Genomic DNA, 7,646 nt, shown 5'->3' with positions numbered 1-7,646 from the left:
CTGGAAATAAAAAAGAAATTCTTTTAACCTTTTTTTTTTTTTTTTTTGAAGGCTCGTTTCCTTTCCAGGACTCCATTGAGGATTATATAAATCCAAAGAAGCGGGGAAAGCTTCTCATCAGACCTTAAAATGCCCCTCTCAAAACGCCTAGCCCGTGGTGGACATATACCTTCTCCCATACCAGGAGACTGAATGCCTTCAGGAGAGGTTGCTTACTTTTCTTAGGGCTAAAATGGCCCAGTGCTGAGGCTTAGAACAGAGCCTTGAGTCTGCAGGCCTTCGAAGGTGAAGGTAACCAAAGTTTCCATTTGATACTAAAACACATATCAATGTTTAGGCATATGCTATATGTTAGATACCATACAGAATGCATTAAATTGAAGATGCAATCTCAGTTTTAAAAGCATCCTAACTGAAAACATAAACACCGTAGGAATCACACAGGAAAAAAAAAACTAGAAAGAAACAATACTTTTTACTTTTCCTGTATCCCCGCCGCCGCCCCCCGCCCCCATGATCTACCTTTTATGAAGTTTTAGGTATTGGTCACAGTGACAGGTGCTGGGGATACATTAGGTCTATAATTTTACAAGGTTCAGTTGCCTTCTCCTTTTCTTTTAAGTGATAAAGGTTCGTATTTTTTGGTCTTGTATAATACTATTTAAATAAAGAAGCTTTGATTTTTTCTTTTTCATTTTAATTTTAAACAATTCTTAGCAATACATAACACACTACACATACATAATGTACTGCATAAGCTTCTAGCAGGGGTAGAGGTGCATAACTGAATTATTTTTCATCAATCAGGAAAATTCTTCCTTAGTCAATGTTCTCCAAAACCTGAAAAGGTTTTAAAATGATGTCATGATTCTCTTCTTTTCAAAGATATACACCAATATCTTTTATTTCCAGTGTCACAAAAATACCATTCTCTATGTGTTATTTTAGTTAAGACTTATATGTGACAAAAGAACTAAGGAGGCGCTGGCGATTTACAAATTTACAGATGTGCAAAGTATAAAAGGACATTTAAGTTTAAGACAAAACCAAATCATTCTAAAAGGAAGAGAAGAAAGTGCTTTTGAATCCCAGATTTCTATTACCAGGCCAATAAATTGGACTCAATGTTATAATCACTAAAGTAAAAAGGATAATATAGATTTATAGTTTTTAATTCTCTAACAACATAAAATATATCACTTTAAATGCAAGAACCATGCCCAACGGCCAGGAAACTAGGGTGAAGCAATAAGCACTGGGCTCCTTATATAAAGCACCTTCAGTGAGTTGGAGAATGGTAGTCAAATCTTTTAATAGCCAACGTGATGGAGATGCTATTATCTTCATTCCACAGATGAGAAAGTCGAGGCTCAAAGTGCTTAAAGCCATTTGCTTAAATCTGAAGGGGAGCAGCAAAACCCAGGGTAGGACTGCGTTCTTGCTTCTGCCTGTTGTGGGCCTGGGGGAAGGTTGGAAAAGAGTAACTTTTGGTTTTACTCTGTATATCGAAACTTTTAACGTAAGATGCACTGATGAATTAATTATATAATTAAAAAGTTAAATCAACTTTTAGAACACATTTTGTAGACAGCAGCTCACCAAACAAATCCAAGCGACCATTATATAAGTTGCCAAAAGAGATGTGGACACGTAGCTGATTGTACTTATTACATGATTTAATCACCAAACAAGTACCTATAATGCACAATTTCTCTTAGGAATTAAAAGGATACTATCATTTCTCCTCATTAGCTGTAACTGATTTCTATATGTAGTGAAGGGAACCAAAATTTTGCTACCCTGAAGCTGCTTTTGGGGTATTAATTTTAAGCTGTTTATTAAGAAACAAGACTCAGAAAGAATCTTTGACCCCTTTGTGCTCAAGAGATGCAGACAGAAAAACCTGCTTTTTTAAGAAGGGAGCCTTGGCTTAGTCACCTTAAGAATCTTCACCGTAGCATTAGTTAGGAAGATTCCCAACTTGTAAGTTCTAGCTGGGCTGATGACCAAATTAACAGAGACAGATTAACAGGAGAAAATAAAAATTTTAATACATGCACATGGGGAATTCACACAAACGTGAAAATTCCAGACAGCGAAGCAACACTGGAGATTTTATATAATTTTTCTCCTTGGACAAAGGAGAAAGGCATGGAACAGCATATTAGAGTTCACAAGTGAGAATGGGTGATTTACAGGTAGTTGAGGAAGAGTGGAACACAAATGGCAGGCAATTTCTTGCTAGGAAACTCAGAAACAATAGGACACAGTACATCTAGCTAACAGGCACCTGCCTGAAACCCTCCTATTTACCATACTTAATTCAAATTAGGTTATTCAGGCTAAGGTGAACATCTAAAGATTTCCTTCCTGAAGCAAGTTCTTCTGTCTGAATCTCTTAGGTAGAAAAGGGGAGGGTCAAAGGTTCTTCCCGAGTCTTGTTTCTTAAGAAACACCTTAAAAATCAATATCCCAAAAAGGCAAATTTAGGGTAGCAAAACTTTGGTTACCTTCACCTTCGAAGGCCTGCAGACTCAAGGCTCTGTTCTAAGCCTCAGCACTGGGCCATTTTAGCCCTAAGAAAAGTAAGCAACCTCTCCTGAAGGCATTCAGTCTCCTGGTATGGGAGAAGGTATATGTCCACCACGGGCTAGGCGTTTTGAGAGGGGCATTTTAAGGTCTGATGAGAAGCTTTCCCCGCTTCTTTGGATTTATATAATCCTCAATGGAGTCCTGGAAAGGAAACGAGCCTTCAAAAAAAAAAAAAAAAAAGAGGTTAAAAGAATTTCTCTTTTATTTCCAGTATCCCTAAAATACTTCAGGATCTGGAGATGCTCAGAAAAAGGGGGGAAAAAACCAACAAGGTGGAAAGCTTGAAATTGCACTCCCATTTTCCCAGTCTATGGGGATCAGATTCACTAAGTTTTCAGAGCATCCAAAAGCTTTTCAACCATACATCTTTGCCTATATCCCATAAAAGGAGATTATCCATAGTCATTTGGCATTAGTTTTGATGTGTGCTATAAAACTGTATTCTTCCAAAATTCATATGTTGAAGCCCTGTCTTAATCAGCTTGGGCTGCCATAACAAAATACCATAGACAGGGTGGCTTAAACAACAGAAATTCATTAATCACACTTATGGACATCTGAGATTAGGGTATCAGCATGGTCAGGTTCTGGTGAGAGCTATTATCCCGGTTTGCAGGTGACCACCTTTCTTGTTTTGTCTTCATATGGAAGAGGGGAGAGGGAGAGGGGAGAGGGGAGAAGGGAGAGGGGAGACGGCAGAAGGGAGAGGGGAGAGGGAAAGGGAGAGGGAGAGGGGAGAGGGGAGCCAGTGACTAGGGGAGAGGGGAGAGGGAGAGGGAGAGGGAGACGGAGCGCATGAGCAACCCTCTCTGGTGTCTCTTCTTATAAAAGGACTAAACACATCATGTGGGCTCCATTTTCATAATCTCACCTAAACCGAATTATCTCCCAAAAGTCCATCTTCAAATACCATCACACTGGGGGTTAGAACATCAACATATGAATTTGAAAAGGACACAATTTAGTCTATAGCAAGCTCTAACCCCCACTGTGACTGTTTTTGGATATAAGGCCCACGGGAGTAAATTAAATGAGGTCATAAGAGTTGGGCCGTGATCCGATATGATTAGTATCTTTATAAGAAGAGACGACAGAGCTTGATATCTCTCTCCCTCTCTCTCTGTCTCCACACACAAACACACACATATACACACACACACTCACAAAGGAAAGGAAAAGCTATGTGAGGACACAGTAAGAAGGCGCTCAGCCCTCAGCCAAATCCCGCCTGCTACGGCTGAGGTTTGGAGGGTGCAGGTGAGGGTCACTGCTGGGGAAGAAACATAGTCTTCCTGGGATGCCCATCCCAGACTGGGGAGAGACCGGAGAATGGGAAGGGGACATGTCTGGATAAGGGTACCAAGACATAAGTATCTCTTCAACAAATGCTGGACAACCGAATATCTATATGTAAAAGAATTAAGTTGGAAACTTAACTCACATCATATACAAAAATTAACTCAAAATTAAACACATACCTAAACAAAGAATTAAAATTATAAAAATCTTAGGAGAAAAGAGGGAAAAACTCGTAATCTTAGATTTAGCAATGGATTTTTCGATATGATACCAAAAGCATAAACAATAAAAGAAAAATTAGATAAACTGAACTTCATCAAAGATTAAAAAAAAATCTTGTACCTAAAAGGACACTATGAAGAAACTGAAAGACAATCTACAGAATGGAATAAAATATTTACAAATCACTTACCTGATAAGAGTCTAGTTTCCAGAATACATAAAGAACCCTTACAACTCAGCAATGTAAAGATAAAACACCAAATTAAAAATAGGCAAAATATTTAGACACATTTTTTTCTCAAAGAATATGTACAAATAAGTAAAATCAGAAACGAAAGAGAAGTGACAGCTGACACCACAGAAATACAAAAGATTAAAAGAAAATACTACAAACAATTATATGCTAACAAATTGGACAACCAGGAATAAATGGATACATTTCTAGAACTATACAATCTTCAATGAGTGAATCAGGAAGAAACAAAATCTGAACAGACCGATGACATGAAATCGGTGATCAAAACCCTTCCACCAAACGAAAGTCCTGGACCAGATGGCTTCATAGGTGAACTCTACCAAACTGTCACAGAAGAATTAATACTTATGGATCTCAAACTATTCCTAAAACTTGAAGATGAGGGAAAGCTCCTAAACTTATTCTACATGGCCAGCATTACCTAATAAACATAGACGTAAAAACCTTCAACAAAATAAGAGCAAACTGAATTCACCAATACGTTAAAAGATCGTACACCATGATCACGTGGAATTTATTCCTGAGATGCAAAGTTGGCTCAATATCTGCAAATGAATTAGGATAAACCGCGTAAACAAAATGAAAGATAAAAATCACATGATGATATCAATAGATGTAGAAAAACTGACAAAGTCCAGCAACTATGATAAAAACTCTCAGCAAAGTGGGAATAGAGGGAACATACCTCAACATAAAAAAGGCCATATATGACAAACCCACAGCCAACATTACTCAATGGTGAAAAGCTGAAAGCTTTTTTCTCTAACATCAGGAACAAGACAACATTGCCCACTCTCACCATTTCTATTCAACATAGTATTGGAGGTCCTAGCCACAGCAATCAGACAAGAAAAAGACATCCAAATTGGAAAGGAAGAAGTAAAACTGTCACTATTTCAGGTGATAAGATATATATAGAGAGAACTCTAAAGATTCACAAAAAATCTGTCAGAACTAATAAATGAATTAAGTTTCAAGATACAAAGTTAACATTCAGACATCAGCTGCATTTTTTATACAATAGTGAACTAACAGAAAGAGAAAATTTTTAAAAAGTCCCATTTACAATTGCATCGAAAAGGACAAAATACCTGGGAATCTATTTAACCAAAGAGGTGAAAGACCTGCAATCAGAAAACTGTAAGACATTGAAGAAAGTGAAGAAGATACAAATAAATGGAAGCACATACAGTGATATGGATAAGAAGAATTAACATCATTAATATGTCCATACTACCCAAAGCAATCTATAGGTTCAATGCAATCCCTATCAAAACACCAATGGCATTTTCACAGAACTAAAACGAATAATACTAAAATTTATACAGAACCACGAAAGACTCCAAAGAGCCACAGCAATCTTGAGAAAAAAAGAACAAAGTTGGAGCTATCGCACTCCCTGGTTTTAAACTACACTACACAGATATCATAATCAAAACAGCATGGTACTGGCCCAAAAAACAAACACATAGAAAAATGGACCAGAATAGCGAGAGAAATAAACTCTCACGTATATAGTCGATTAATATACAACAAAGGAAGCAAGAATATACAATAGAAAAACAACACTCTCTTCAATAAATAATGTTGGGAAAACTGGACGGATGCATGCAAAAACAAAACAAAACAAAACAAAACTAGACCACTTTTTTATACCATATACAAAATAAACTCAAAATGGATTAAAGACTTAAATATAAGACCTGAAACAGTAAAACTTCCAGAAGAAAACATATGCAGTAAATTCTTTGACATCAGTCTTACCAATATCCTCTTGGATATGTCTCCTCGGGCACGAGCAACAAAGGTAAAAATAAACAAGTGAGACTGCATCAAACTAAAAAGTTTCTGTATAGGAAAAGAAACCATTAACAAAATGAAAAGAGAACATAGTGAATGGGAGAAGATATATCTGATAAGGGGTTAATATATAAATACATGAGGAACTCATACAACCCAACAACAACAACGAAACAGTCTGATTAAAAAAAATGGGCAGAGGACCCGAATAGACATTTGTCCAAGGAGAAACATTGGCCAACAGACACATGAAGATATGCTCGATGTTACTAATCATCAGGGAAATGCAAATGAAAACCACAATGAGATACCACCTCACACCTGTCAGAACGGCTAGCATCAAAAAGTCAACAAACAACAAGTGTTGGAGAGGATGTGGAGAAAAGGGAACCCTCATTCACGGTTGGTGCAAATACAAATTGGTACAGCCACTATGGAAAACAGTATGGAGTTTCCTCAAAAAAATTAAAACTAGGGGTCGGCTCCATAGTGTAGTTGTTAGCACATACGCTTTACACGCAGAAGTCCTAGGTTCGCGCTCCAGGTGGAGCCACAGACCATACCCCGAGTGCGCCAAGCCCCGGGTGCGCCAGGCCCCTCGAGTGTGCCGGGGGTGCCAGGCCCCGGGTGCACTCTGCAAGCGTGTGGGAGGAGACGCCCCACCTTCAGAGATCCAGTTCTTAAGGGGAAAAGGCAACATCCATAGGTCAGGGATGGAAGTGGGGTTGGGAATTAAAGCGGGAGGTGGGGGGGGATTAAAACTAGAACTACCTTGTGACCTAGAAATTCCACTTCTGGGTATTTATTCGAAGAAATCCAAAACACTAATTAGAAAAGATATGTGCGCACCTACGTTCATTGCAGCATTCCTTACAAATAACCAAGATATGGAAGCAACCTAGACATCTATCAATAGATGAATGGATAAAGAAGATGTGGTATGTATATACAATGGAATATTATTCACCAATAAGAAAAGAATGAAATCTTGCCATTTGGGACAACATGGATGGACCTAGAGGGTATTATGCTAAGTGAAGTAAGTCAGACAGAGAAAGACAAATAGCGTATGACTTCACTTATTTGTGGAATCTAAAAACAAAACAAAACAAAACAATCGAATAAACCAAACCAAACCAAACAAAAAAGAGACCGACAGATACAGAGAACAAACTGATGGTTGCCAGAGGGGAAGGGGTCGGGGGAGAGGTGGAAAAAAAAAGAAAGAAAGAAAGAAAGAAAACAAATTTACAGTAGAAATTATCAAGAAAAAAAAGCCGATGCTTTGTAAACACTAATAAAACTGACAGAAATTGAAAGGGAAAATCATTACATACATAATAGAATTTTTTCAAAAATAAGAGAATGCTATAAAATTCATGCAACCAAATTTGAAGACTTATATGAAATGACTAGTTCCCTAGAAAAATGAAAATTACTAAACTGACTCAAGAAGAAATAGAAAATTTAATTAGAG

This window comes from Pteropus alecto, unplaced genomic scaffold (genome assembly GCF_000325575.1).
Source record: "Pteropus alecto unplaced genomic scaffold, ASM32557v1 scaffold167, whole genome shotgun sequence".
Lineage (NCBI taxonomy): Eukaryota > Metazoa > Chordata > Mammalia > Chiroptera > Pteropodidae > Pteropus > Pteropus alecto.
Note: the sequence above shows the minus strand (reverse complement) of the source record.